Here is a 12,445-nt window from a genome sequence, read left to right as displayed (position 1 = left end):
CCATACCCCCAGCCCCAGTTCTTCTCCAGCCCAGGTGTCTGCCCATCACACAGCCTAATTTGCTGCCCATCACTCAGCACAAGATTATGCCTTATTCCCCGGCCCAGGTGCATGCCCATCCCCTAGCCCACATTCCTGTCCCTTCCGCAGTCCAAGTTCCTGTCCATCACCCATCCCAAGATCCTGTACGTCCCATAGTCCAAGTTCCTGCCCATCCCCAAGGCCAAGTGCCTGTCCATCCCCCAGTCCAGGATATTGCCCATCCCATTGCCAATGTACTTTCCCATCCCCCAGCCAAAGTACCTGCCCATCCCACAACCCAATTTCTTGCCCATCCCCCAGCCGAAGTCGCTGCCCATCCCGAAGCCCAATTTCCTGCCCATCTCCAATCCAAAGTACCTGCCCATCAGACAGCTCAAGATCTTGCCGCATCATGTTTTTAAAGTTACTGCCCCATTCCAAACCCAAGTTCCTCTCCACTCCCTAGCACAAGTTCCTGCGAATCCTCCAGCCCAATTTCCAGCCACATCCCCGAGCCCAACTTCCTAACCCATTCACCAGTCCAAGTTCCTGCCCCATCACACGCCAACTTCCTGCCCATCCCAGCCGAAGTTCATTCCCATCCCCCAGTCCAACTTCCAGGCCGTTCCCCAGCCCATGTCTCTGCCTCATTACCCAATCCAACTTCATTTCCCATCCCACAGTCCAAGATCCTACCCACGTTGGCACAATTGTCTGCGTCATCCACAATGCAAACCTCCTACACCATCTACTAGGCTAGGTTCCTGCCCAATCCCGTGGCCGAAGTTCCTCACCCATCCGAACCCAATTTCTTGCCCATCCTAACATCCTGCTCAACACACAACGCAAGTTTCTGCCCCATCACCCAGCCCAATGTCCTGCCCATCCTCCAGCCGACGTTCTTGCTGCATCCCCTAGCCCAATATATTGCCCATACCCCAGCCCAATTCCTGGCAACTCCCAACCCATTTTCGTGCCTCATTACCCAGTCCAATTTCCTGTCCATCCCACCGTTCAATTTTCTGCCAATCCTAGGCTCATTTTCCTGCCCATTCCACAACCCAAGTTCCTGTCAATCCCACACCCCAATTTCCCGCCCCATCCAACAGCGCAGGTTCTTGCCCCATCCTCTCGCACAAATTCCTTCCCATCACCCAGACCAAGTTGTTGCCCCATCCAAGCAAAAGTTACTGCCCAGCCGCCAGACCAAATTCATGGCCAAGATCCAACGCAAGTTCCTGCCCGATCACGAAGTTCAATTTCCTGCCCCAAACCCACCCAAATTTCCGATCACATCACCAACCCAATTTAATGCCCATCCCGCAGCCCACCTTCCTGCTACATCCTCCTGCGCAATTTCCTGCCCCATTCACCGGACCAAGATCCTGCCCAGCGCCCAGCCCAAGTTTCTGTACATCCACCAGCCCAAGTTCCTGCACCATCTTCCGGCCGAAAGTCCTTCTCTGTCTTTTAGCCGCTTCCTTCCCATACCAGAGCACAATTTGCTGACCATCCTCCCGCCCATGTTCCAGACAATCCCCCAGCACAAATCCCTGCTCATTTCTCAGCCCAAGTTCCTGACCGTCCTCCAGGCTAAGTTCCTGTCACGGCCCACAGCTCTAGTTCCTACCCCATTCCCCAGCCAAAGTTCCTGCCTCATCCCGACTCAATTTCCTGCCCGATCCCACAGCCCAAGTTCCTGAACCATTCGCCAGCCCAAGTTCCTGCCCCATCCCCCAGTCCAAAATCCTGCCCTATCCCAGGCTAAATTCCTGGAACTTCCGTCAGCCAAACTTCCTGGCAGTCACCTAACACATTTTCCTGCCCAATCACAAAGCCCAAATAACTGCCACATTCCCCGGCCGAATATCCTGCTACATCCCCAGCCCAAGATACTGGCCATCCTACTGCCTAATTTCTTGCCAGATCCCACAGCAAAAGATCCAGCCAGTCCGGCAGACAAATTCTTGCCCATTCCCCGGACTAATTTCCTGCCGATCCCCAGCCCAAGAAACTGCCCAATCCTTTGCTTAATTACTGCCCATCACCCTGCCCAAGATCCGGACGACGCATAGCCGAAGTTCCGGTACATCACCCAGCACAAGATCCTGCCTCCTCCCTTAGCCCAATTTCCTGCCGTATTCCCCATCCCAAGTTTCTACCTCATACCCAGCGGAATTTCCTCACCCATCCCAAATCCAAATTTCCTGCCGATCCCCCAGAGCAATTTCCTACATTATCCGCCATGCCAGGTTCCTTCTGCAGTAATCGCCCAAGATCCAGCCCATTCCCAAGCCCAGGTTACTGCCCAACCCCCTGCCCTCCCTGCCCTTTCCACAAGCCAAAGTTAATTCCCAACCCCCAGCCCCTCCCTGTCGTATCCCCTAGTGCAAGTTCCTGTACGTTCCCCAGCAAAGTTTCCTGCTGGATTCCCAAACACAAGTTGCTGCCCCAGATGAAGCTCCTGCCCAATCCCAGCCCTATTTCCTGCCCCATTCCGCAGCACAACTTCCTGAACTGCTCTCAGTGTAGGTTCATGGCCCATGCCCCAGACCATGATTCTGCCCAACCCCTAGCCCAAATTCATGCCCCATCCCCAGCCCAAGCTCCAGAAATATCCTCCCGCCGAAGTCCCTATTTCAGCCCTCAGCTCAAGTTCTTTAATATCGCCAGCCCAAATCCCTTCCCCATTCCCCAGCCCAATTCTCTGCCGCATTCCCTCGTCCAAGACCCTGCCCCATCCCCTCGCCCAAGATCCTGCCCAGCCTGCGTCATGCCCCTGCCCCATCCATTTTCCCAAGTTATCCCAATCTGGCGGTCAAAGTTCCTGCCCCATCCCCCAGCCCAAGCACCTGACCCATCCCACAGCCCAAGTTACTGCCCTTACCTGAGCACGATTTCCTGTCCCATCCCACAGCCCAAGTTTTTGTCCGATCATCCAACTTAATTTCCGGCCCACTCCCCAGCTCATGTTCATGCCTCATTACCGAGCCCAAGTTCCTGCCTCATTCCCCACAACAAGAACCTGCCCATCCTCCATCGCAAGTTCCTTCCCATCCCCCAGCCCAAATTCCTGCCCCTCCCCAGCCCAAGATGATGCCCAGCCTGCGTCAAGCCCCTGCCCCAAGTTACTGCCCAATGCCACGGCCCAAGTTACTGCACAATTACCCAGCACATGTTCGTGCTTCATTTCATTATCCAAGTTCCTGCCGATTCCCCAACCCAATTTCCTGCCCAACCCCCAGCCCAATTTCCTGACCCATCGTCCAGCCCAAGTTTCTGCCAAATCTCACAGCCTAATTTACTGCCCCACCCCACAGCCCAATGTTCTTCCTCATTACCCGACGCATTTCATGCCTCATCTCACATCCCAAGTTCCTGAACCACTCCCAGGGCCACTTCCTGCCCCACACACCAGTCCAAGATCGTGTCCATTCCCTAGCCTAAGTTTCTGTCCCATATGACAACATAAATTCATATCCCACTCACCAACTCAATTTGCTACCCCATCCCTCAGCCCAAGTTCCTTCCCAACCCCATAGACCAAGTTCCTAACCACCATGGCGCAAGTTTCTGCTCCATCCAGCAGCCAATGTTCATTTCTAATTACACACTACTAGATCCTGGCCCGCCCACAAGCCCAGGCTCCTGCCGCATCCAGCAGCACATGTTCATGCCCCATCCTCCAGCCCAAATCCCTGCCAAACCTAGCCGAGTTGCCAGCCCCATCCGCCAGCACAAGTTGCTGCCCCATGCCAGCCCACGTTCCTGCCACTCCCCCAGCCCAAGGTCATGCCTCATACCCCAGCTCAAGTTCCTGCCCCATTCAAAAGCCCAAGGTCCTGCCGACACCTATGTCGAGTTTCCTGCCCAATCGCACAGCCCAAATTCCTCTCCCATTCCCCAGCTCAATTTCCTGCCGCATCCACCAGCCGAAGTTCCTGCCCAAACACCCAGCCCAATCTACTGCCCCAACCCTCAGCCCAATACCTTCCACATCTCCCAGCCCAAGTTACACACATTACAAGCTCATGTTGCTGCCCCATCCCACAGCCAGTTCCTCTCCAATGTCCAGTCCGAGTTCCTGCCCATCCGACATCCAAATTTCCTGCACATCCCCCAGCACAATTTCCTTCCATTCCCCAGCACATGTTTGTACCTCATTACCCATCAAATATCCGGCCCCATCCCACAGTCAAGTTCTTACCCACCCACCAGCCCAAGTTCCTGCACATCCCAAAGCCCAAGTTCTGGCCGATCCCCCAGCCTAATTTCCTGCCATTCCCACTTCCCAATTTATTGCCTCATCCTGCCGACTACACAGCCAATGTTCCTGCCCCGATCTCCAGCACTACTTCCTGCCCTCTCCCAAGCCCATGTTCCTGCCCATCCCCAACTCCAGGTTCCTGCCGATCATCCAGCGCAAGATTATTTCCACGACCCAGCCCATATTCGTGCATCATTACCCTGTCCTATTTCGTGTCCAAACCCCAATTCTCGTTCCTTCTATGAACATGCCCAAGCCCAAGTTCTTGCCCCAACTGATAGCCCAAGTTGCTGCCCATCCCTCTGCCCAAATTCTTCCCCATCCCCAAGCCCATTTCCTGCCCATCCTAAAGTCCGATTTCCTTCCCCAACCCCCAGCGCATGTCTCTGCACATGCCCAACTCCAAGTTCCTGCACATCACCTGCGCAAGTTCCTTCCCATTAATAGTCCATATTCGTGAATCATTACCCTGTCAAATCTCTTTGCCATCCCCCAGCACGTTCCTGCACATTCCCATGCCAAAATATCTGCTCCATAACAGACCAATTTCCTGCCCATCGCCTACACAATTTCCTTTCCCATCACAGCAACATTTCTTGTACCAGCCCCCAGCCCAATTTCCTGAACGATTCCCCAGCCCAGGTCCCTGCGTCTTCCCCTTGACCAAGATCACGCCCATTCCCCCGCCGAATTTCCTGCACATCCCCCACCTCAACAGCGCAAGTTCCTGCCCATCCAACAGCCCAGTTTCCGGCCGCATGCGCCTGGCCACATTCCTAACCAATCACCCAGCCCAAGTTCCTGCACCGTTCCACAGTGCAACCTCCTGACCATCCCCCAGCGCGAACTCCTATCCCATGGCCCAAGTGCATGTCCATAGCTCAGACCGATCCTGCCCATCCCCCAGCCAATGTCCCTGCCCATCCCCCAGCCCATGTCCCTGCCCAACCCCATAGCCCATGTCAATGCACAACCTCCAGCCCATTTCTCTGCCCATCCACCAGGCCATTTTCCTTCCCATCCTTCAGTCCAAGAACCTGCCCATCCGCCTCAAAGTTTCTGTTCCATTCCCCGGCCGAGGTTTCTTCCGATCCACCAGCAAAGTCCGTGCACCAGCCACCAACCCAAGTTCCTGCCCAGTCTCGCGGCCCAAGTACCTGCCCATCCTCCAGCCCAAATTCCTGCCCATTTCGCATCACATATTCCTGCATGATTAATTATTCCAAGTTCTTGCCCCATCCCCCAGCCCAAGATCCTGCCCATACTGGCCCATCAGCAAGCCCCAGCTCCTGGCCCATCTACGAGCCCAAGTTTTTGGTGCATTCACCTGCCCAAGTTTCTGCCCATCCCTTTGCGCGAGTTCCTGTCCAAACTGCAGTCCAATTGCTGCCCATCACCCAACCCAAGCTACAGCCCCATGTCATATTCCAGGTTCCTGCCCGTGCCCCAGCACAAATTACTGCCCATCACCCAGTCCAAGATCGTGCCCCATCCCGCAGCCGAATTTCCTGCCGCATCACCCAGCTAATTCCCTGCCAATTCTCGATTCCAAGTTCATGCCCCATCCGCCAATCAGAATTCCTACACAGGACGCAAAGCAAGTGCCTGCCGATCACCCAGCCCAATTGGGATTCCATGCCCAGCCGAATTTCCCGCCACATCCCTCAGGCCAATTTGCTGCCTCATTGCACAGCCCAATACCTGCCCATCCTTCTGAACAAGTTAAGTTACATCCCCAGGCTCAATTTCATGCTCATCACCCAGACCAACTTCCTGGCAATCCCCGAGCCCATTCCTGCCCATTCATCAGCGTGAGTTCCTGCCCTATCCCCCGTCCATCCCGCAGCCCAAGTTCCTGCCCGAACCATAGTCAAAATTCCTGCCCCACCCATCAGCCCAAGTTCCTTCCCCATCCCCCGACGCGAGTTCCTGCCCATCACTCTGCGGAACTTCATGTCAAATCCCAGCCCAAGTTGCTGCGCCTCACCCAGCCCACTTCCAGCCCCATCTCGTAACCGAGGTTCCTCCCCATTCCCCAGCACAAATTACTCGCTATCCCCCAGCCAAGTTGCTGCCCATACTCCAACCCAATAACATGCCCCAGCCCTGAGCACGTTCCTGCCAATTCCCCAGCCCAAGTCACTACAAATCCTAGCACAAGTTTGCTTCCCATCCAGCATCCCAAGTTCCTGCTAAACACCCAACCCAAGTTCGTATCCATCCGCCACCCAAATTTCTCCTCATTACAAAACGCAAGTTCCTGCCAGATCACACAGGCGACTTTCCTGCTACATCCCCCAGACCAAGTTAATGCCTACCCCGCATCGCAACTTCCTGCCATTTCCCCAGCCCAAGTTCCTGCCCATCTCGCATCAGACGTTCTTGTCGATCCCCCTGCCGAAGATCCTGCCCATCACCCAGCCGACGATGCTGCCCCAAAGCCCAATTTAGTTCCCATCCCTCAGCCCATAAGCATGCTCAGCCTCCAGCAAATATCATGTTCATCACCTAGCCCAAGTTCCTGCCCAACCCCCAGCCCAAATTTCTGCCTATTCGCCAGCCCATGCTCGTGCCTCATTATCAAGTCCAAGTTGCGACTGGATCACACATTCAATGTTACTGCCACATACGCAGCCCAAGTTCGAACACATCCCCTCCGCAAATGCATGTCAATTCCCAGCGCATGTTCGTGCCTCATGCCGAGCCCAAGTCCCTGCTCCATCCCGCAGCCGAATCTCCTGCCACATACCCCAGCCCAAGTTCCTGCCAATTCCTGAGCACAAGTTCCTCCCCATCCACCAGAACAAGTTCCTGTCCATCCCCCAGATTGCGGATTCCCCAGCCGAAGATCCTGCGCCGACCGCCAGGCCAATTCCATGCAACATCCCAGCCAAAGTTCCTGCCAATCCCCATGCACACGTTCGTGTCCATCCACAAACGTCATGTCCCCCCCCTCCCCATCCACCAGTCCAAGTTCCTGCCCCATCCACCAGTCCAAATTCCCGGCCCATCCGCAAGTCCAAATTCCTGGCCCATCCACCAGTCCAAGTTACTGCCTATTTCTCAACCCATGTCGCTTCCTTATTACCTAATCCAAGTTTTTGCCCCATCTCCCAGCCCAAGATCGTGCCCATACTGGACTAATTTCCTGGCCCATCAGCACGCATCAGCTCGTGCCCCATTCATCAGCCCAAGTTCTGCCCCTCTGCCTGCGCAATTCCTGTCCAAACTGCAGTCCAATTGCTGCCCATCACCTAGCCCAAGATACAGCCCCATCTCGTAGCCCAGATCCCTGCCCATGCCCAAGCAGAAACTGCTGCTTATCCCCCAGCTTAAGTTCATGCCCCATCACCCAGCCCAATGTCCTGCCCCATCCCGCAGCCGAATTTCGTGCCACATCCCTCAGTCCAAGTTCCTGCCACATTCCCCGGCCAGGTTCCTGCACAATCCCACAACATAAGTTCCTTTGCATTCCTCAGCCCAAGTTCCTTCCCATCGGAAAGCTTAAATTTCTAGCCCATTGCCCAGCCCACGTTCTGCCCCAGTGGAGTTCAGAAGAATGGGAGGGGTACTCATAACAACATTATAAAATCTGACGGGTTTAGACAGATTAGATGCAGGAAGAATGTTACCAATGTTTGGGAAGTCTAGAACCAGGGGTCACTGTCTAAGGATAAGGGGTAAGTAATTTAGGACCGAGATGAGGAGAAACGTCTTCATCCAGAGAGTGATGAACCTGTGGAATTCACTACCACAGAAAGTTGTTGAGGCCAATTCATTAAATATATTCAAAAAGGAGTTCGATGTAGTCCTTACAACGAGTGGGTTCAAGGGGTATGGCGCCAAAGCAGGAATGGGGTGCTGAATTTGCATATTCAGCCATTACCTCATTGAATGGCGGTGCAGGCTGGAAGGGGCGAATAGCCTACTCCTGCACCTACTTTCTATGATTCATCGGCAGGATATTAGGCCAGGATGGGCAGGAACTTCGGCTGGTGAATGGGGAAGGATTTTGGGCTGATGGATGGGGCAGGGACTTGGGTTCCTGGATGGACCGGAACAAGGTATGATCAATCCCCTGGGCCAATTTCCTGCTCATCACCAGACCAATTCCTGGCCTTTCCCCAGCCCGTACCTGCACATTCCCCAGCCTACGTTCCTGCCCCATCCACCAGTCCAAATTCATTCCCATCCCACGGCGCAAGTCCCTGTCCATCCCCCAGCCCAAGTTCACTCCCCATCCCAGCCCAAGTTACTGCACATCCTGCAGCCCAATTTCCTACCAACCCTGCAGAAACATTTCCTGCCCCACCCCCATCCCAAATTCCTGCCCATCCCGCAGACCATGTTCCTGACCATCCCCCAGCCCAAGTGCCTGTCGATTCCCAAGTCCAGGTTCCTGACCATCCTGCATACGAAATTCTGCCCATCCCCCAGCCAAATTTCCTGCCGCAACCCCTATCCGAAGATGATGCACCATCCCCCGTTCCAAGATCCTGCTCATTCCCCAGACCAAGTTCCTGCCCCAGCCAGGCCCAAGTTCCTGCCCATCCAGTAGCCCAATTTACTCACCATCCGCCAGCCCACCCAATTTCCTGCCCAACCCCCGCCCAATTTCCTGCCGCGTCCTCCAGCCCATGTTCCTGCCTCATTATTCACTCCAAATTCTTGCCCCATCCCCAAGCTCAAGATCCCGCCCATCTCCCAGCCGAAGTTTCTGCCCCATCCCCCAGCACAATTTCCTGCCCATCCCCAGCCCAATTTCCTGCACATCTCCAGCCTAATTTCCTATCCATCCCCTGTCCAATTCCCTGCCGCATCGCCCAGCCCATTTCCCTGCCTCTTTATCCACTCCAACTTCTTGCCTATCCCCCAGTCCAATAACCTGTCCATCCCCCAGCCTAAGTTCCTACACTCCCCAGCCCAATTTCCTGCCTCATCCCCCAGCCCAAGTTCCTGCCCATCCCCCAGCCCAAATTCCTAACCAATCAACATGATCCTTACCCAGACCACATTCGAGCATCATTACCCAGTCCAAGTTCATTTCCAACACCAGCCCGATTTGCTTCCCATCACCGTGCCCACGTTCCTGTCCCATCTCCTAGCCCAAGTTTCTAACCCCAGACCAAAATTTTATTATTTCATGTGCTCATGTATTTTTCAAGTGATTCCCATCCATATTTATGAGTATTCATACAAATGAAATCGCCAAACTTATGAGTGGAGATATCATTCTTTTATCAGTTAGGCAAGCTCACGTGATCCCAGGTGAAATTGCGAACCGCATGTGCCCCATGGTACGTGGGCCTTTAAGCAGGCTTATGCGTAGAGGCCCAGTAGTGCAAGTCGCTGAACCTCCCGACCAGCAGGTAAATTTGTAGATTTTTTGCAGGTCGGTGGCATCGGCCCGCAGGCAGCTTTCGATCACAATTTCGACCCCATTATCTTTATGGAATATTTCTAATGTATCTTCTACTTCTAATTATCCAATAAATTGTACCTTCATTTCCTGCTGATTCACTGGATAGATTTTCTTATTGCCGTAAAGATTAAGAGTTGGTGCAGAAAGAGCACCTACCCAGCCGTTCATATATTTCTGGGATGAGCTTCAATACCATAACATAGGCAAGCTTCGGGCATTTAAAACACCAGCAATATTTGGGAACGGTAACATAGGGGTTATGTTACTGGATTTATAATCCAGAGGTCTGAATTAATGATCTGGAGGGTCAAATCCCACTACCACAGCTGGGGAATTTAAAGTCAGTTAATTAATTAAATCTGGAATAAAAAGTTAGTGTTAGTAATGGTAACCATGAAACTGCCGGATTATCGTAAAAACCCATCTGTTCATTAATGTCCTTGAGATAAGGAAGTCTGCCGTCCGTACTTGATCCGGCGAAATGTGACTCGAGACCCACGGCAATGTTGTTCACACTTAACTGCCCCCTCAAATGGCTTGTAAAGCCACTCACTTGTAGTAAACTGCTAAAAACAAGTATGGTTGTACAAGGCAGCTCACCACCAGCTTCTCAAGAGCAATTAATAATGGCTATGAAATGCAGGTCTTGCCAGTGGTGTCCACACCCGGGAATGATTTTTAAATATTGGGATATTCGTTGCTGAATGCAGCCATGTTGATTTGACACTTTCCAGGAAGGAAATTAAGCAAAAATGCCTGCAAGGTGTTGATGAAGGGATGCTCTCCCAAATTGGTGCACAAAGTCAGAAAGAGGGGATTTCTTTTCAGTAATTCGAGCGCACAAAGAGTAGTCCTGGCAGAATGGGAGGAGGGAGTGGCTATTGTTGACGCTATCTCCACCATTCCACGCATATGGAATCAACACCCCAAAATGTTTATGGCCGTACTAATTCAGCCAAGTTAAAGAATGCACCAAATTACCTACCGTTATTACGGATATGTATGTAACCCTTGGAAATCTGTATCACACCATCACCGGATTGCTTACCTTTTGCAGTACCAAGGGATCCCACCCTAACTTGCGAACACTTTATATAGTCAGGCCTGCCGCACTGTACCAGCATTCTGGAGTTCACTTAAAGGAGGCAAGTCACATTTACTCATTGAATACTGTGCTCAGCTTCATCCTTTATGACGAGCATAACAGTTGACGACGAGGTAACGAACAACCGCGCGAAAATGCAAAGAACTGTTGGTAAACTTGAGAAATTCTCAGAAGGGGACGATTGGAGGCCTACTTGGAGCGACTCGACCAATACTTCATCGCTAACGAGCTGAAAGGGGACCAGAACGGCGCCAAACGTAGGGCGATCCTCCTCACCCTCTGTGGGGTAACAACCATGGCCTCATTAAGAATCTTCTAGCTCTGGTGAACTCAAAAGCCTGATCCTCTGAAGAATTATGTAAGCTGGTCCGGGAGCACCTAAATCCGAAGAAAAGCGTTTTGATGGCGAGGTATCGCTTCGATACGTGTCAACGGTCGGAGGGCTAGTGAGTGGCGAGCTCCATCTCCGACTAAGGCGACTTGCAGGACATTGTGAGTTTGATGGACGACTTGAGCAAATGTTAAGAGAAGTATTTGTGCTTTGCAATGGCCATGAGGTTATCGACAGTTGAAACATCGAATCTGAGCAAAGCCACAACGATAGCCCAGGCATTTATGTCCAGCAGCTATAACACCAAACACATTTCGCAGGACAAAGAAATTTCGGCTTGGACTGTGCATAAAGTAACTTCGTTTTCAAGCACGAATTCACGTGGAAAAACGTACACGCCGGCTGCTGCAAGTCCTCAGATGACACAGAGTCCGCTATTAATCGTGAATGCGAGTCAGTTAACACATTGTTGGCGTTGTGGAGGTGATCATCAGGCCCATTAATGCCGCTTCAAACACTATGTTTGCAAAGGTTGCAGAAAAATGGGAAACCTTCAGCGAAAATACAGGCGAGCTGCAAACCTGAAAACACTGCAAACCAGCAGGTTACAGAGGAAGATCGATCCATGGTGGATCAGGCTGAAATCGAAACTCGAACCGAGAAGGCAGAAGTGTATGTGTTTTACATCTTCACCACGTAATATCCATCAATTATGTTAAAAATTTAACTGAACGGAATTCCAGTATCCATGGAACTGGATACGGGTGTGAATCAGTCTATAATGAGCAAAATGGCCTTCGACAGGCTGCGGTGCAACAAAGTACAAAGGCCCAAACTTAGCCCCCATTCACACCAAGCTATAAACTTACACCAAAGAGTTGATCCCTGTAATGGTCAGCGTAGAAGTAATAGTCTCCTATGATGGAGCAGTGCAAGATCTCCTACTATGGATCGTGCCAGGGAATGGCTCCACATTGGTCGGCAGGAGATGGTTTTGAAAAATCCGCTGAAACTGGGATGACATCCGAGAACTTCCGTCCATCGGTGATGAATCATGTATCCAGGTCCTGAGCAGATTCCCTTTGTTGTTCGAGCCAGGCATTGGTCGTTTCTCGGGGGCGAAGGTGAAGATCCCGGCACACAATGCATCAACCACAAGGCACAGGCGGTACTGTATATGTTGCGAAGCAAAGTGGAAATTGAGCTTGAAATGCTCAAGCGAGAAGTCATCATTGTACCGGTAGAATTCAATGAGTGGGCCAGTCGGATTGTCCCGGTACTCAAAGGTGATGGAACGGT

The sequence above is a fragment of the Pristiophorus japonicus genome, unplaced genomic scaffold (genome assembly GCF_044704955.1).
Source record: "Pristiophorus japonicus isolate sPriJap1 unplaced genomic scaffold, sPriJap1.hap1 HAP1_SCAFFOLD_61, whole genome shotgun sequence".
Lineage (NCBI taxonomy): Eukaryota > Metazoa > Chordata > Chondrichthyes > Pristiophoridae > Pristiophorus > Pristiophorus japonicus.
This window is presented reverse-complemented; position numbering follows the sequence as displayed.